The sequence below is a fragment of the Dasypus novemcinctus genome, chromosome 3 (assembly GCF_030445035.2).
Source record: "Dasypus novemcinctus isolate mDasNov1 chromosome 3, mDasNov1.1.hap2, whole genome shotgun sequence".
NCBI classification, from domain to species: Eukaryota; Metazoa; Chordata; class Mammalia; order Cingulata; family Dasypodidae; genus Dasypus; species Dasypus novemcinctus.
Window position 1 is genome coordinate 187,056,154 of NC_080675.1, and position 18,112 is coordinate 187,074,265.

General features: G+C 45.9%; 1 protein-coding gene across 1 annotated transcript in view; it reads left to right on the plus strand.

The window, feature by feature from the left end:
• Window positions 1-18,112, plus strand: part of LOC101445888 (methionine synthase reductase-like) — a 215,384-nt gene extending 197,272 nt beyond the window's left edge. The window contains exons 13-15 of the transcript XR_011648517.1: window positions 9,356-9,445; window positions 15,658-15,940; window positions 16,163-18,112. The gene's annotated coding sequence lies outside the window, so the exon portion shown is untranslated. The remainder of the gene's footprint in view (window positions 1-9,355; window positions 9,446-15,657; window positions 15,941-16,162) is intronic.

The following is an 18,112-nucleotide window of genomic DNA, read 5'->3' on the forward strand; positions in this document are numbered from 1 at the left end:
AATAGTATATAGTTATTGCTGAACCAGAATTTTCAACAAGAAATGGAAGATTTTGGTAGACTTTGTTGCTACTTAGATGAATTTGGAGATAGATCCCCTAGATGTCAGTGTTAATACAAGGAACTGCTTTATAAAAAAAGATCTTAACTACTCAAAATTTCCCGTGAGGAGAGCTTCTTGATTAAATTCAATAAATTCACAATTTTAGTTCAATTCTATCATTTTTAAAAGATTTTATGAAGCATAGATAGATATTATCCCCTGACTGCGAGGATAATATGCTCATTCTAAATAATTGCAAAAAACAAATGTTTAACTCAGAAAATGAAAATTCTTTATAATCAAACCTTCAGAATTAACAGTTGAATTTTGTTTTGCTAAGAAAATAATGGGCTACCATACTCCAGATATTGTCCTATAATTTGTCTCTTTTAACTTAGAAAAGAAATCAAGAGCTCTAGAGAACAGAACATGAAAAGGTATTAGAAACCTTTTTAAAGGCTGTTTTGGATGTCCCGTAATTAATTGTTGATTTAATCACAGCAGTTGGTTTATTTTCAGTTTCTGATTCTTAAAGAAAAGTGCCTAGTTGGACAGTCTTGTGTTTGAAGAATTTTTGTAGCAAATCCCTTCAAGTAAAATTGCCACTTAAAAATTGTATTAATTTAGTAAATGTTTGTCAGCTTGTTTTCCAAAATAGGACAGTCACATTTTTGAGTTTCATAAAATTTCAGTAGTTCCAAAAGTAAAAGATATCTTAAAAGATTTATAAATGCCACACTTTTAGCCTATATTGTAGGACATTTTAGTACTTTAGACTTTGTGATTCCAAGTGATATTGGTAAACCCTTTATTATCTTAGCAAAGGTCTTTGCAGACGTCTGGGGCATGCATTCATCCAGCAGCCTTTTCACGAGTGCTTATTCTCCAGCTCTGATGTCAGCTCTTTAAGGAATCCATGCAATCTGTTAGTCTCTGGTGTTTTAGGCAGGGATTCTTCAGACCTCCTCTCGTGCCTTCATGGATACTAATGCCATCCATTTAGACATTGTCACTGCCCTTGTGTCTTATGTCCAGCCTGAAGCTCAGCTTTGCTTCCTGGAAGTCGTGCCTTATTTGGAGGCCCCTGAAAGCCTGGGACCTCTGCTGAAAACTAACAATATTTGTTTCCTGCTCCATGGAGAAGTGGTTTCCAAAACTGCTGACCTCCTGGTTTTCTACCGTGCCTATGTCCTAGCTCTTCTCAGGGAGCCCCATCCGGGCCAAGAGGCACCCCCGACCTCCCGGCCTCTGCTCTACAGTCATTCATGCTCCCTTGCTGGTGGAGGGATGTCCTTTCCTGAACCCTGTCCATGCTCACCAGGCTTCCTGACCACAGGCATGTACCCCAGCCTAGGGTCTGTCCCCACACCAGTCTGTGGTGTCTGCACATAGAAAGCATGATGGGAAGCTTGTCCCAGACCCACCTGGTGGGTGGCCAGGCCCTCAAGGCTCTCCAGGCCTAGCCCAGCACCACCTGCAATAGCTACAGGCTACGTGTAGAAGAGAAGTGGGACCTGCCGCTCTATGTGGAGAAACTGCGTGTGGGCAGGATGTTGGTGAGTGAAACGCCTGGCTCCCACCCACTTCCTTGGGTGGCCTCTAATGCTGCTCACGTGCCCGGCGTGTGGATTGTGAGGCTACAAAGGCTGTGTCAAACACAGGACCTGGGGGTCTGTGTGGCCAGAGTGTATTCAGCATGGGTGGGGTCTGCAGCCTGCTGGAGAGGGGGTGCAGATGGGGGGGGGTCTGCAGCCTGCTGGAGGGGGCATGGAGCTGTCTAGGAAGGACCTGGGAAGGAGCCAGGCAGGTGAGTGGGGATGGACTGATGCCCAGGTAAGCAGCTTATAGCAGGGCAAGCCCCAGACCCCATGCAGTAGTGCTGGCCAGGGCCACTGTGTGAAGACACCCCTGCTTGGGTGACTAGTTTTTAGGCGTCATTGGTGCACCTGTGACAGTGATGCCTCCTCCCTCCTGCTGGATATGCAGATGGATCATAGCTGTCAAAATAAGGATTGTTGTTAAAAGGCTGTTGGTTTGCATACTCGTGTCTCAGAATTACTAAGAAACAAAACAGACACACAAAAAACAACAAAAAACAGGTCACCAGAGGCCTGTGCCTACAACTCGCCCCCCCAAGTCCTATGATAACAGAAGCTGGTGCTGCCTGAGGGGACCCCCAGGGACCTGCTGGGCAGATGGGCCCACAGTCAGGGGTACCCCAGCATGGAGTAGGTGTGTGGGAACCGGGCAGGGGGAGCAGGGCTGCAGGGACAGAGGAGGAGGTGGTGGAGAGGGTGTCCAAGGCCTGGCCTGAGCGGGGCCTGGCAGGATCGCTGTCCTGGAGGGGAGCTCGTGCTTCCCCCATGTCCTGGCACTGATTCCCATAAACGAGAGGTCCCTGGGCGCGTGGCCAGCTCCTAAGCCAATGTCCTCTCTACACCCCCGCCTCACTCAGGACAAGACAGCGGGTGGTCAGTGAATTCAATGGGAACATCGGTGGCCACGTGACATCTCAGCCAGCAGTGCCAGGCCTTCCTCCTGGTGTGGCCAGGACACGGTGTGGGGGCTGTTGCAGAACCGGGGGGACAGGTTTGTGGAGGGGACGTGTGTGTGGCTGGGAGCTGGACTGGTCAACGGCAGCAGCGGGTCTTTGGAAGGCGACAGGTCACCGGCTGGACCCTCTCCTGGGCCGCCTCGGCTCCTGCTCTTGGGGGGAACAGGTGCCTCCTGGGCGACTGGCTGCCTCTTCTCAGAACAGACACCCAGGGGTTACTGGAGTTCCTGAGCCGCCAGGACAAAATCCGCGTGACGCCCTCTGAGTGCTGACACACACGCGTCTCAACAGAACACAGTCACTCGTGCTGTGGTGGCACCTGCCGGGGGCAGGTGGCAGAGCCATGTGGTGTCCCCAGAAGGGGCAGGGTTGGTCCCCTCTGGCGGCTCCTCACCTGCCCAGGCCCCTGAGCCTGTCTGCACAGTAAGCGTCTCGCCTGGGGCTGGGTCAGGGCTTCCCTGAGTCGGGGGCCGCGCCCTGGACTGGAACAGCCCCTTGCAGTGCTTAGAGATGCCTGCATGGACAGGTCGCCCAGAGAAGGCCTGTTCTCAGCCATCCCACTTGGGGCGCCTCGGGGTCCCGGCAGTCCTGGACGGTGCTGACTGCCCTTGATGGGGACTCAGCAAGGGAGGTACTCACTGTTGTGCACTGGCCGCCGTGGAGCTCCACGGGCAGCCCCTCCCAGAGGAGCGAGGGGTGCCCTGGCAGGGGGGCTGGGAGCCTGGGTCCAGGGCCTTCATCAGAAAAGGTCTCTGGGAGAAGCTGAGACAGGCCACGGTGAGCGGAGCTGTGTCCCGACGCGGCCGCTCTCGGGGGCTGGGAGCAGAGGAACCGCGTTAGGCACAGGAGAACGTGGGCCGAACGTCCCCGGTGGGCGCAGGCGTCGCCTGCCACCGTGCCCTGGAGGACCTTCGCATGCCCCGCGGCCTGCTGCTTGGCAGCTGTCCCCCTCCGTTCTCTCAGAGGGTCGTCCGTTTCACGCAAGCTCCGAGGCACTCTGCTGTTAAACTGGCCATGGACTGTGTCCGCAAGAGCTCTGAGGCGGGGACCAGCAGGTGGAGGAGGGAAGGGCCTGCCAGCGGTGGTAAGACCGCGTCCTGCCCGAGGCAGATCTGTACGCGGAAACCGTCACCTCCGCGGGCGGTGAAGCTCTTGGAAGTCCTTGAGGCCCGGAGGCTCCAGCACTCCTAAAGCAGCAGCGTCAGGCCCTGGGCCAGCGCTTCCTGACCTGCCTTTTCTGGACAGACCCCAGGGTGGACAGAAGACCGGGGCTTGGTCTAGCTCGCCTGGCCGTCCCCCGACCTGACAGCTGCCAGCAGAAAGCACACGCGGTCGCCAGATCCAGCTCCATGACGGTAAGACATGCTGCCAGAGAGGGCAGGTAGAGCCAAGGTCAGGAGGGGCCCTGTGCTTTAGACCCAAAGAGGAAGACAGGATGGGGGCAGCCTGGCTGGGGGGCAGCCTGGTGCAGGGGTCAGTCTGGTACAGGGGAATGCAGCCTGGTATGGGGGGGCAGCCTAATGGGGGGGACAGCCTGGTGTGGGGGTGCAGCCTGGCTGGGGGGGGCAGCCTAGTAGGGGGGGTGTGCAGCCTGGCCAGGGGGGTAGCCTAGTGCAGGGGGTGCAGCCTAGTATGAGGGTGCAGCCTGGTGCAGGAGGGGCAGCCTGGCTGGGGGGGCAGCCTGGCTAGAGGGACAGCCTGGTGCAAGGGGGTGCAGCCTGGCTTGGGGGGGGCAACCTGGTGTGGGGGATGCAGCCTGGCCGGGGGGGCAGCCTGGCAGTAGGGGGCAGCCTGGTGCAGGGGTGGGGCAGTCTGGTGCAGGTGAAGCAGCCTGGCAGTGGGGGAGCAGCCTGGTGCAGGGGGGTGCAGCCTGGCCAGGGGGGGGGGGGCAGCCTGGCAATGGGGGGCAGCCTGGCGGGGGGGGAGCAACCTGGTTGGGGAAGGCAGCCTGGCAGTGGGGGGCAGCCTGGTGCGGAGGGGGGGCAGCCTGGTGCAGGGGGGACAGCCTGGCAGTGGGGGCCAACCTGGTGCAGGGGGTTCCAGCCTGGTGCAGGGGAGCTGCCTGGTGCAGGGGGGGGGCAGCCTGGTGCAGGGGGGTGCAGCACCCCGTGGCTGGCCTTAGCCTCCTTCTGCTCCTTATGTGCCACCACAGGGGCTGCCCAGCTCTGCCCTGCAGAGCTAATGAGGGAACATGAGGAGCAACCCCCAGCTCAGCTGTCCAGACGGGGAGGCCAGGCCGGCCGGGAGCTCATCTCATGGCTGGGGTCTGAGTGTGGGCCCCCTGGCTAGGGCTGTTGCAGTCATGCCCTCCTACATGTTGTGTCTTGCCAGGTACTTTTCTGCATGGAGTCGTGAGTGTTGTTTCTGCAAAGGGCTGTGGGTAACGAGGTGGATTCTCACATCTCAAGTGAGGGAGGTCCAGGCCAGATGGGGTCCCTGGAGGATGCTGTGCAGCTCTGCCTTGCACTGGGTGGACCCGTGTGGAGGCCCTGATGTGCCCATGAAGGTAGCTGCCACCCCCAGACTGGGCCTGGGATCTGTGGCTCCTGGGATCCCCTCAGCAGATTTCACACCCGATGCCTCCGGCCTGCATGTTTGGTCTCCCGTAGGGCATCGAGTGGCCTCAGCCAAGGAGCTGGCCTGGGGTTTGCATCTCTGGGACAACTACCTGCCCAAACCTGCACCCTCTGTGCCACGCCTGCGTAGTGATCATCAGCCATGGTGGGCTCTGCGAACACATCCCCTTCTCCACCTCAAAGTGTCGTGTGTGTACTTGCTCTTTCTTTTTTTAAATGAACAGCTTTAGTGAGGTATAATTGACATACTGTGAAGTGCACATCTTAAGGTATACGCCCTGATACCTTTGGGCATTTGTATCATTCCTGCGAAGTTACCCACATACACACAGTCAGAAAGCAACATATCTGTTCCTCACAAAAGTATCCTGTGCCCCTCTGTAATCTCTTCCTCCACTCCCTCCCCAGGCAGCCAATGATGTGGTTTCAGTCAGCACCGATCAGCTTGCATCTTCTAGCTTTATGTAAATGTAATCATATATTGGGGTTGTTTCCAGTTTTTGGCTATTACAAATAATGCTGCTGTGAGCATTCATGTACGAGTTTTTGTATGAACATGTGGTTTCATTTATCTTGGCTAAATACTTAGAAGTGGAGTGGCTGTTTCCCATGGGTATATGTTAAACATTATGAGAAACTGCCAGAGAGGTTTCCAAAGTGGTTGTACCATGTTACATCCCCACCAACAGCAAGTGATATTTGCAGTTGTTTCACATTCTCTCCAACACTAGGTATAGCCAGACTTTCTTTTTAATTTCAGTCATTCTAATAGGTGAATAGTGGTATCTCATTGAGGCTTTGCTTCATAGTTCCCTAATAGCTAATGATGTTGAACAGCTTTTCACGTGCATATTTGCCATTCATATATGTTCTTCAGTTAAGTTTCTATTCAAATCTTTTGCTCCATATTTTTGTTTGGTTTTTGTTTATTTTCTCATTGCTCAGTTTTGGGAGCTCTTTATATTGTTTGGATACAAATCCTTTATAAGATAAATGATTTGCAGGTATTTTCTAGTCAACGATTGCCTTTTCATTCTTTTAATGTGATCTTTTGAAAAACAGAAGTTAAACATTTTGTTGATGCCTAATTTATCAATTTGTTCTTTTATGTATTACAGTATTGGTATTATATCTAAGTAACTTGAGGGCACAAAGATTTTCTAAGTTTTCTTCTCAATATTTTGTAGTTTTAGATATGACATATTTTGAGTTAATTTTTGTGTATGGCATAACATATGGATCAAAGTTCATTTTTTTCCATATGGATATCCAATTGTTCCTGCCCATTTATTGAAAAGAAATTTGTTCTCCACTGACCTGCATTTACAATATTTTTGAAAAGAATTTTCCATATATATGTTGACATATTTTCAGACACTTTTTTCTGTCCATTCATCTATTTGTTTGTATGCTAATGTCACACTGTCTTCATTACTGTCACTTTATTTACTGTCACTTCATAATAAGTCTTGAATTGTTGTGCCCCAACTTTGTTCTTCTTTTTCAACATTGTTTTGGCTTATCTAGGTCCTTAGCATTTCCATTTGCATTTTAGTATTTTTTTCAACCACTGCAAAAATAGTCTTCTGGAATTTTGATTGGGATTGCATTGACTATAAAGATCAATTGGGGGAGAATTGGCATTTTTAAAAAATTGAGTCTTCTAACCCCTAACACAATATATCTTTCTGTTTGTTTAGATCCTCTTTAGTTTCTCTTAGCAATTTTTTTTTTTTTTAGTTTTCACTGTGTAGGCCTTGCACATTTTTTTTTTTTGCCAGATTTATCCCTAGTATTTCATATTTTTATGCTGTTGTAAATGGATTTTTAAAATTTCATTTTCCAGCTGTTCATTGCTAGTATATAGATTTATTTGATTTTTGTAAATTGTACATATTGTATTACATATACATATGTTTTTTTTACCCCACCCCCCCCGCGGCTTGCTTGTTGTCTGCTCTCTGTGTCCATTTGCTGTATGCTCTACGGTGTTTTTATTTGTCTCCCTTTTTGTTGTGTCACCTTGCTGAGTCATCACTCTGTGATACTTGCAGGTTGGCAGCACTTGCAGACTGGGTGGCTCTCCGTGGCATGAGGGCAAGCCTGCCTTCACAAGGAGGCCCTGGGATGTAAACCCAGGGCCTCCCATATGGTAGATGGGAGCCCAACTGATTGAGCCACAGCCCTTCCCTATGTGTATGTTTTTTGCACATTAATCTTTTATCTTGTAAACTCACTGATAAGTTTTAGTAACTTTTTTATAGATTACATTGGATTCTTTACATAGATCATCATAATTTCTGAAAATAAAGAGAGTTTTACTTCCTCATTTCAATCTGGTTGCCTTTTATTTCTTTTTCTTGTTTGATTGTACTGGTCAGAACTTCTAACACAATGCTTTGTAAAGTAGACCTCATACATGTGAAATACATGCTCAACCACTGAGCTACATCTCAAACCAGAGAACATAGTTTGAGTGACTTGAATCTTTTTAAATTTATTGAGACTTGTTTTATGGTGCAGAATGTGTTCCATCTTAGTAAATACTGCATGTACAATTGAAAAGATTGTATATTCTACTGTGGCTGGATGGAGTGTCCTATAAATGTCAATTAGATCAAGTTGGTTGATAGTGTTGCTCTATTATATTCTTGCTGATTACCTATTTACTGCTTCACTAATTCTTGAAAAAGTACTAAAATCTCTGACTATAATTGTGATTTGCCTAGTTCTCCTTGCAATTCTATGAGTTTTTGCTTCATGTACTTTGAAACTTTGTTAGTAAGTGTATAACACATTTAGGATTGTTTGGCATTCTTGATTAATTGATCCCTTTATCATTGGAAATGACCTTTATTATCCCTGGTAATAATCTTTGCCTTGACATTAATAGAGTCACTCTAATTGGCTTTTGACTAGTATTAACATGATATATCTGTTTCCATCTTTTCTTTTTTTTTTTTTTTTTGGAGGTACCAGAGTTTCAACCCAGGACCTTGTACATGGGAAACAGGTGCTCAACCACTGAGCTACATCATACAAATATTTGTCCTTTTATGTCTGGTCTATTTCACTTAATATGATGTCTTCAAAGCTCATCCATATTGAAGCATGTACCAGCACTGCATTTCTTTTTATGGTTGAAAAAATATTACCATTGTATGGCTATATCACATTTTGCTTATCCATCCATCTGTTGATGGACAATAGGTTTTAGCTATTGTGATTAGTGCTGCTGTGAACATTGGCATGCGAATAACTGTTCTCTTGCCTTCTTTTGGATATATAGCTGGGAGTGGAGTTGCTGGATCATTTGGTAAATCTATGTTTAAGTTTCTGAGGAACAGTTAAGTTTTCCACAGTGACTGGACCATCTTACATTGGCACCAACAATGTACAAGGGCTCCTATTTCTCCTCATCTTTACCAACACTTGTATTTTCATTTTAAAAAATCTTAGTGTGTGAAGTGGTATCTTGTAGTTTTAATTTGCATTTCTCTAATGTTAATAATGTTGAGCACCTTTTCATAAACTTATTGGCCAACTGAGAATCTTCTTTAGAGAAATGTCTACACAAATCTCTGGCCCATTTTTTAATTGGGTTGTTTGTATTTTCGTTCTTGAGTTGTAGAAGTTTTTAATATATTCTGGATAGTAAATCCTTACCAGATCTGTGTTCTCCAAATATTTTCTCCCATTATGTAGGTTGTCTTTTTCACTTTGTTGACAATATCCTTTGATGCACAAAAGTTTTTAATTTTGATGAATTACCTTTTTATTTTTGTTCTTTTGTTTTGTTGCTTGTGCTTTTGCTGGAAAATCTAAAAGTCCATTGCCTACTACAAGGTCCTAAACTCCTATAAGAGTTTTAGAGTATTAGCTCTTATGTTTGGGTTGTTGATCCATTTTGAATTAATTTTTGTACATGGTGAGAGGTACGGGTACATGTTCATTATTTTATTTGTGGATCTCCAATGGTCCTAGCACCATTTGTGGTCTTGGTACCCTTGTCAAAAATCACCTGCCCATAAATGTGTGGTTTTGTCTCTGGACTCTCAATTCTATTCCATTGGTCTATATGTATATCCTTATGCCAGTACCAAACTGTTGTAATTAATGTCACTTTGTAGTAAGTTTTGAAATAAGAAAGTATGAGTTCTCTAACTTTGTTATTCTTTTTCAGGATTGTTTTGACTATTTGGGTCCCCTTGCAATTCCATATGAATTTGAGGATCAGCTTTTCCATTTCTGCAAAAAAGGCTGCTGGAATTTGGTAGGTATATACATGTTGACATTTTAACAAAATTAAGCCTTCCAATCCATGAACTTGGAATGTCATTCCACTTATTTATGTCTTCTTTTATTTCTTTCAGCAATGTTTTGTAGTTTTCAGTGTACATGTCTTTCAGGTCCTTGGTTAAATTTATTCCCAGGTATTTTATTCTTTTAGATGTTATTATAAATTGAATTGTTTTCTAGATTTCATTTTCAGATTGTTCATTTCAAGGATATAGAAACTGTACTAACTTCTGTGTGCTTATCTTGTACCCTACAACTTTGTTGAATTTGTTTATTGGTAGTTCTAGTAACTTTCTTGTGTTTTTTGGGGGGATTTTCTACATATAAGATCATGCTGTTCATGAAGAGGGATAATTTGACTTCTTCCTTCCCAATTCAGATGCCTTGTATTTCTTTCTCTTGCCTGGTTGCTCGTGCGAGACCTTTTAGTGCAATGTTGGATAACAGTGGTGGGAACAGGCATTCTTGTTTTGTTTCTGATCTTAGGGGGAAAGGTTTCAGTCTTATATCTTTGAGTATGGTATTTGCTATGGACTTTTCATAAATGTACTTTATCCTGTTGAGAAAGTTCCCTTCCATTGCCAGTTTTCTAAGTGTTCTTATCCTGATCATATGTTGACTTTTTTTCATATGCACTTTCTGCATGATCATGTTATTTTTCCTTCATTTTATAAATGTGGAATATTTTATTGATTGTTTTTCTTATTTTGAACCTCCATTGCATCCCTGGAATATGTCCCACTTGGTCATACATATTATCCTTTTAAAATGCTGTTGGATTCTTTTTTGCCAGTATTTTGTTGGGAGTAATTGCATCCATAGTCATAAGGGATATGGGCCTGTATATATTTTTTCTTGTGCTGTCTTTATCTGGCTTTGTTATTAGGGTAATGCTGGCCTCATAGAATAAGGTAGAAAATGTTCCCTCCTTTTCTATATTTTTGGGAGAGTTTGAGAAGAATTGGTGTTAAATCTTCTTTAAATGTTAGAATTGAGCAGTGAAACCATCCAGTCCTGAACTTTTTGTTGATGGAAGGTTTTTAATTACTGATTCTGACTCTTTACTCATTATAAGCCTGTTGATATTTTCCATTTCTTCTTGTGTAAAGATTAGTCAACTTGAACTCTTTCAGCTTTTGCTGTTTCTGTAAGTGTCTTAATTTCCGTTTAATTTTTGAAGGATAACTTTGCTGGGTATAGAAGTCTTGGTTGAGTTTTCATATAAAGTCTTTAAATATGCAATCCCAACAGTCTTCCTGCCTCCATGGTTTGATGAGCAATTGCTGCTAATCTTATGGATGAAGTGACTCCTCTCTTGCTGCTTTCAAACTCCTCTGCCTTTGGATTTTGACAATTTCACCATAATGTGACTTGGTGTAGATTTCCTAGAGTTTATCCTGCTTATCATTTGTTGAGCTTCCTAGATGTGTATAGTCATGCCTTACATCGTATTTGGGAAGTTTTGAGCCATTATTTCTTCAAATACTTTTTCTCCTCCTTTCTTTCTCTCTCATGCCATTGTGAAACTCCAATAATGCAAATGTTGGGATGCTTGATGATGTCCCTCAGGTTCTGTTCATTTTTCTTCAGATTTTTTCCTTTCTGCTCCTCACATTGTATACTTTCAATTATCTTATCTTCATGCTTTGCTGATCCTTTCTTCTGCCTGTTCCAATCTTCTGTTGAATCTGTCTAATGAGGTTTTTTTTTAAAGATTTATTTTTTATTTCTCTCCCCTTCACTGCTCCCTGCCCCTCAGTTGTCTGTCCTCTGTGTTCATTCACTGTGTGTTCTTCTGTGTCTGCTTGTATTCTTGTCAGTGACACCCAGAATCTGTGTCTCTTTTTGTTGCATCATCTTGCAGCATCAATTCCCTCTGTGTGTGGCACCATTCCTGGGCAGGCTGCACTTTTTTCACACTGGACACACTTACAGGGCACACTCCTTGCACACTGGGCTCCTCTATGTGGGGACATCATTGTGTGGCACGGCACTTCTTGTGTGCATCAGCACTGCACTTGGGCCAGCTCATCACATGGGTCAGGAGGCCCTTGGACCTCCCATGTGGTAGATGGATGCCCTATCCATTAGGCCAAATCCGCTTCCCTCTAATGAGTTTTTTGTATCAATTATTATGCTGTGCAGCTCCAAAATTTTTGTTTGGTCACTTTTCATAATATCTATCTCTTTATTTTGTTCAGCCAATATTTTCCTAATTTCCTTTAGTTCTTTCTATATGGATTCCTTTAGCTCAATAACATAATTAACAGAGATGATTTAAGGTCTTTGACTAACTGATTCAATGTATAAGCTTCCTCAGGGATATTTTCTGGCAATTTCTAATTTTACTGTGAATGGGCCATATTTACATGTTCCTCTGTGTGTTTTGTAATTTTTTGTTGACAACTGGACAGTCTTAGTGAGCATTGTGTTGTTATAACTCTGAGAATCTAATTCTCCCACTCCTCTGGATTGCTAGCTATTGTTGCTGTTTAGGTTAAAATTGTCAATTCATGACTTTTCCAAAATATTTTTGCTTCCAAATGGCAAACGTAAAGAGAAAAGATAAAGAAATAAAGATATGACCTCTTTAAAACTCTTCAGCTTCTTTTGCCTAAGGGGTTTTGAAACAGTGACCACCCTCAGGGTTGCCCCCCAGGGATCTAAAGCAGTGATCAGAGATCAAACCACACACCCCAGGACTTTTGAGGACTTGGTCCTTATAGCCCACCTTGGCCCCTGCAAGCTGCACCAGGAGCCCAGGTTGCAGCCCCCACTGCTGCCTCCCATGTGGTGGGGAATGGAGAGTGGTAGCTACTGCAAGGAGGGTGACGTTTACTGATATTTGCCACAATTTACCAGCCTCCTCCTCCCTCTCTTCACTCGGTGCTGTGCAGAGCTCCACTAGATTCCAGAGTTCCAAAATAATTTACTCTGACTGTTCCTGCCAGTTTTCGTGGTGCTGGGGATGGGGGGAGGGGCGGCTGATTCCTTGAGCATCCTCCTCCTCCTCCTTCTCCTTCCCACAATCCTCTTCCCATCATATTTGAAAGATGTTTTTGTCAGGTATGGAATTATATTTTTTTAAGGGTTTTTTGTTTTGTTTTTGGTAGTTTGAAGAAGTTGCCCCATCACCTCATCGCTTGTGTTGCTGTCAGTTAAGAAATCTGCTGTCATGTTTATTTTTGTTCCTCTGTATATTTCATGTGGTTTTTCTATAGCTGCTCTTAAGATTTTCTTTTATCACTGGTTTTGATCAATTTAATTATGATTTGCCTTGGTATAATTTTCTTGATAATTCTTGTGCTTGAGATACCTTGAGCTTCTTTAATTTGCGTGGGTTGATAGTTTTCATCAAATTTGAAAAATATTCTGCCATGATTTCTTCAAATCCTTTGTTGTTTCCCTGCCTTGGGGACACCAATTAAATGTATGATAGGCTGGCCTATAGTTCACTGATGCTATTTTAACTTTTCTGGATTCTTTATATTTCTGTGTTTCATTTTGGATAGTTTCTGTTGATAGGCCATCAAGTGTACTAATATTTTCTTCTGCCAAGTCTAATCTTCTGTTAATCTCAGTGTATTTCTCATTTTTTATGTTGTCGTTTCTAGTTCTGTAAGTTCAGTCTGGGTCTTTTTTATATCTTCAATGACTTCGCTTAACTTTGCAGCATTTGGAATATAGATATAACTGTTTTAACGTCCATCATGATTGATAATTCTAACATCTGTGTCCATTCTGGGTTGGTTTTATTTGGTTACTTATTCTCCTCAGTAAAGTTTATGTTTTCCTGCTTCTTGATATGTCTGACGATCTGTGTTTGCAAGTCAGACTTTATGAATTTTATCTAGGTTATAGGGTATTTTTAAATTCCTTCATACCTTCTTGAACTTTGTTCTGGGATGCAGTTAACTTACTAGCAAACAACTTAATCCTCCAGGGTCTTGTGTTTATGATTTTGTAGGTGGTCAGGTGCAGTGCTCAGGTTAGGGCTACTTATTCCCAACTCTTGAAGCAAGATCTTTGAGTATTCTACCCAATGTCCCACTAATACGTGTTTTTCCAGTCTGGTGGGTAGAAACAGGCACTATTCCTAGCCTTTCGTAAGTGCTGGGAACTGTTATCTAGTTCTTTTGAGTGTTTTTCCCCAGCCTCAGGTCAATAATTTCCTGGATTGTGGAGGGGACTGTGGTCAGTCCTCTCTGTGCAGGTTTCTCTTCTTTGGTACTCTGTTCTGCAAACTCCAGCTGCCTTGGTCTGCCTGGACTCTTGGCTCTGTCTCCTCAACTTAAGGAGTCTGTTGGACTCCTCTTGGGTTTCCTCTCCCTGCACTGAGGACTGGGGACTCTCCAGGCACAAGTCTGGGGAAATTACATGACTTACATCATTTGTTTCCTGTCCTCAAAGATCAATATCCTTTGTTGCCTAATGCTGTGTGTCTTCAAATCTGTTGTTTGGCTAGTACTTTTGGTTGTAAATCTGGTCCCTGTTACTCCTTCTTGGGTGGAAGTGAAGTGGAAGATATTCTTCTCTTAAGTAAAAGAAAAAGAAAAATTTGTTTGCAAAACTTTTGGAAGTATATAAATGAACACAATTTGTGGAGCTGCAAATGTATTGCCCCAGCACCCACCACCCAGCAGGGGCTGGAGTGCTTCCTGCTCTCCATTAGTGCTTGGCTCACTCACTCCATGGAGGCTGGCTGCCGGCCTCCTGTTCTGGCTCGTCCTCCTCAATATGGGCTCTGACGTCATGTGGCCGGGGCAGAGCACAGGGCTTGGCAGCCCAGGGGGGCTGAGCTGGAGTGCACATGCAGGCTCAGCAACCTAGGATGGAGGATGCTGCTGTCTGAGATGGTGGGGTGGGGCCTCCTGAAGGGGGGGCACATTCAAAGAAGGACACCACTTTGGAGGCCAGTGACCATGACTCTGGAAATGGACAAATAAGCAAGTTAGTCTTGCTTCTACTTCAGAAGCACAGTCTAGTTCAAAAATGAGATTGGAAGTGATCTGGAAATGGGCCAGGCCCTCCCCTGTGGCCAGCACCCACCAGACCTGCCACTTGGGCCCACAAGGCCAAGCTCCACACTCTGGGGCCTGACTTTGGGGCCTGTGGGCCCATGGGTGAGTGAGTCTCACACCTTTACCTGCCCCCTTCATCATGGAATCAACAGTCTGGTCGCTTATGGCTGCATTGCTGAGCTTGATGCCCATGAACGGTTTGTTGCCTTTCCTCACAGACTCCATTTCTTTCATTCTGAGCTCTAAATAGAAGAATGTATGAAATATTTCAAAACAACTCCTTGAGTGTATTACTGTCAGTGAAAATGCTCCGTAACCCCTACACCATCAGTCCAAACCAGATGATGTGCCAGGATTGACGAGCCCCCTGTTCCCTGGGACACCTGTGGTTCTGGAAGGCGCAGTGCTCTGTTCCACAGAGGGGCGGCTCTCTTTAATGTATACATTCAACACATTCCCCATCAAGATCCTAACAAGGTTATTCTCAGACCTTGGCAAGGTGGCTCTGAATTTCATCCAAAGGTAAATGGAGCCACAGGCAAGTGGATCTGAAGGGACAGATGAGGGAGCAGGATTCCCTCAGAATCAAATTCCAGGAACAGGTCCCCGGCAAACTGGTGTTTGGGAATGGCTGTTGGCCAATGAGCCTGACGTGGAGATGGTGCCAGGGACCCTGCCTCATGGGCCATAGGGGTTAAAAGCCCCCATGCTGTGGCTCTGTGCAAGGCTGCTGGGTGACCCCGCCTGTGAGGGGCCAGGCACATTGGGCCCGTGGCACATCTGTGAGAGGCCCGTGTGTTGGCCTGAGGCGCATCTGTCCTGGTGGCCTACATACTGGTCTTCATGCACGGTCAGGAAGGCGCTTCCTAACCCTGCAGTCTCCAAGTCGCTGGGATGTAAACATCCAGGTCGTGGACACGTGAGACCCATGGACTCCCCCGAGGGTGAAATGTTGCTGCCACACTCACCCCACCCCTGGGAGCCTGGACCTCAGGCCAGGAGCCCTGAGGGAGCTCAGCCACCCCTCCCAGGAGGGACTTAGGAGCTGCGGGAACACGTGGCCATGCCCAGGGGGCGGCAGCTCTCCAGCTCTTGGAGGAAGTGATGGAAGGGAGTCTTAGAGCTTCTCCAAGTTCCTGAAAACTACTTTCTGCTTTCCCTGCAGGTCTTGGGCAGGTCCGTCCTGTTCATTTCTGGAAAATAGTTGTTGATGACATATCCTAAGGATCTAATGTACACCTTCTCCGTGGAGACCATCTCAGGCAGGACGTGCCGCAGGTGGCTGCTGGAAGACACAGAGGCTGAGTGGACACACAGCCACACACCAGCTTGTGGCCTGGCTCTGGGCTTCAAAAACACATTTTATTAGAAGTTGCATGTACCTCATCCAGAGACACAAGTAGACGCGAACAAGCCAGAGGAATAAACATGATTACATACAGAAGGAGGTATGTTTTGCAAATGTGGGATGCACAGTATAAAAGAATCTTAAATTAGAATTCCTATTTAGAAATGAATAATTTCAAGAAAGTCCATTGTCATAGTTACTTGATTCCTCCTTTATTGTACAGTGATAAGGAAATATGAAAAATAAGAGGAAGGTTGTAATTTAGAAAGAAACATTGCCTGAAATATTTATGTCATTTATGGCAGTATATTGCTCTTTCTAGATAAAGGGTCTCTGTGGAACCTGAAGGAGAGGCTGGAGCTGGAGTCCCCAGGGCTCTCTGAGGAGACAGCTCATGCCCAGGCTCTGCAGTTCAGGAGCAGCTGTATCAGAAGATTTGAACATGGGGGATAGCGAGGCCTCTCTAAGAAGCCTGTTAGAGATTCATGTGAGCACGTGGGATTCTGACCCACGTCTACTGCTCACCCACCCAGGAGGCCTTTCTGGAAAGTCAGCTTTACATGAAGCCACACCTGGCCTGTGATCACAGGTGTGATCGGGGGCTGGTCCCAGGGCTGTCTGTGCCTGAGGCTGGGGGGTGGCAATGGCTGGGTGGGAGATGGGGCTTGCCAGATGCTGTCGGCGAAGGTCAGGAGGGAGCTGCAGGCCAGGCCCTGTGGGCGGGTCCCCCGACACCACCATCCAGTTGTCCCAGCTTCCCCAACCCTCCAGGGTGTGGGCCCCTCAGCAGAGACCCCAGGTCTCACTCCATGTGAATCCCTGTGCTGGCAGAGCCCAGAGGGAGGCAGGAAGTCATCAGTGGCTGAGAGGGTAGCAGGGCACACAGTCAGGTGCATGGCATGATCACCCCTCCACATGCAGAACAGTGTGCCAGGACAGCATAAACCCACATGGGGCATCCACATTAGTTACACGGTCTGCCGCAAACCAATATGGGGCTTGGGTTGGCAGCTGGTCCTTTGTGAGCTGGCTCGATGCGGGTCCCCAGCCCCTCGTGGTGCACTGGCCAGCCCCTGAACCTGGAGGGCAAGGCCCTGCCCTAGCACAGACCCGAGCTCCTGCTGGGCTGGGGAACAAGTGTGCTATGTCGCTTTACACTGTGGACAGCACCGTTCAGTTGCACTTTCAGAGGAAATCTATCCGGGGCACCAAAAGGAGGCTTGTTAGTGAACTGGAGGCACTGTTTCTTCTAAACAAGAAGCACTGCTTTTCTCCCTTATTTGATAGCATTCTATCAGTATCTTTCTTAAATAATTCAATCCTATTGGCAAAGAGGGGGGCTTGGCATATTTTTTCCTGCCATTGTTTGCTTTTTAAATTGGGAAAAAATTAAAAGCAATTAAGGAGGGAAATATACCTGTGAGGAGAAGTGCTGCTGCTACATCCCAGTTGCAGCAGAACTGGAGAACTTGTCCTTTTTCATGCTTGCACTACAGATTTCACAAACACTCAGTTGCTTCTGAGTAGTGAGCACCTTCCAGATGTTTGGACACCTGGAGCACCAGTGCTCAGAAGTGCTAATGACTGAACCTGCCGACCAGAGGTAAAGAGAGTAGACACTGAAGTCTCAACCAAAAGTAATGAAAAGCCAATTGTCCTTTTTAAATATTCAGAGACAAAATCAAATTTAGAATTTCAAATTCTGGCACTTGGGGTATAGTCTAAGGATGTGGACCAAATAGACCACTTATCATTAGGAAACAATGACTATCTCTCATTAATAAGATGTTGTTCAAGTGACAAGGCACACCCTTTTGAGACAACTATCAGAAGGTTTTGGGGATTTCAGGTGTAATGTTGTTGGTTTAATACAAAGCTCTTAACCAAAACCAATCTCTCCTCTTAACCCTGATGGCTGAGAAGGATGTACCCCCTTTCTGGGACTGACATGCTCAGTGTTTCTGTGGCACCTCCACAGCTGGAACTATGTCTGGTGTTGGTTGTGTCCATGTCCTGTGAATGGGCAGCAAGAGTGACTTATCCCCAGAGGCTAAATCCAACACTAGGGCAAAGGCAATCAACTTCCTAAATGCGTCCCCTCACCTTAGCACTCAGCAGGGGAACCTTGATGCTCCTGTGTAGCTTTCGATTGTACTACTCTGGAAACCTTCTAGATAAGCTTAGTAGAAATGCAAGGTGGACACTGTTCATAAGTTAGAAATAAAGATGTGTCATTGCTCTCCATCTCCTCAGTGGATGGGGCACCTCTCAT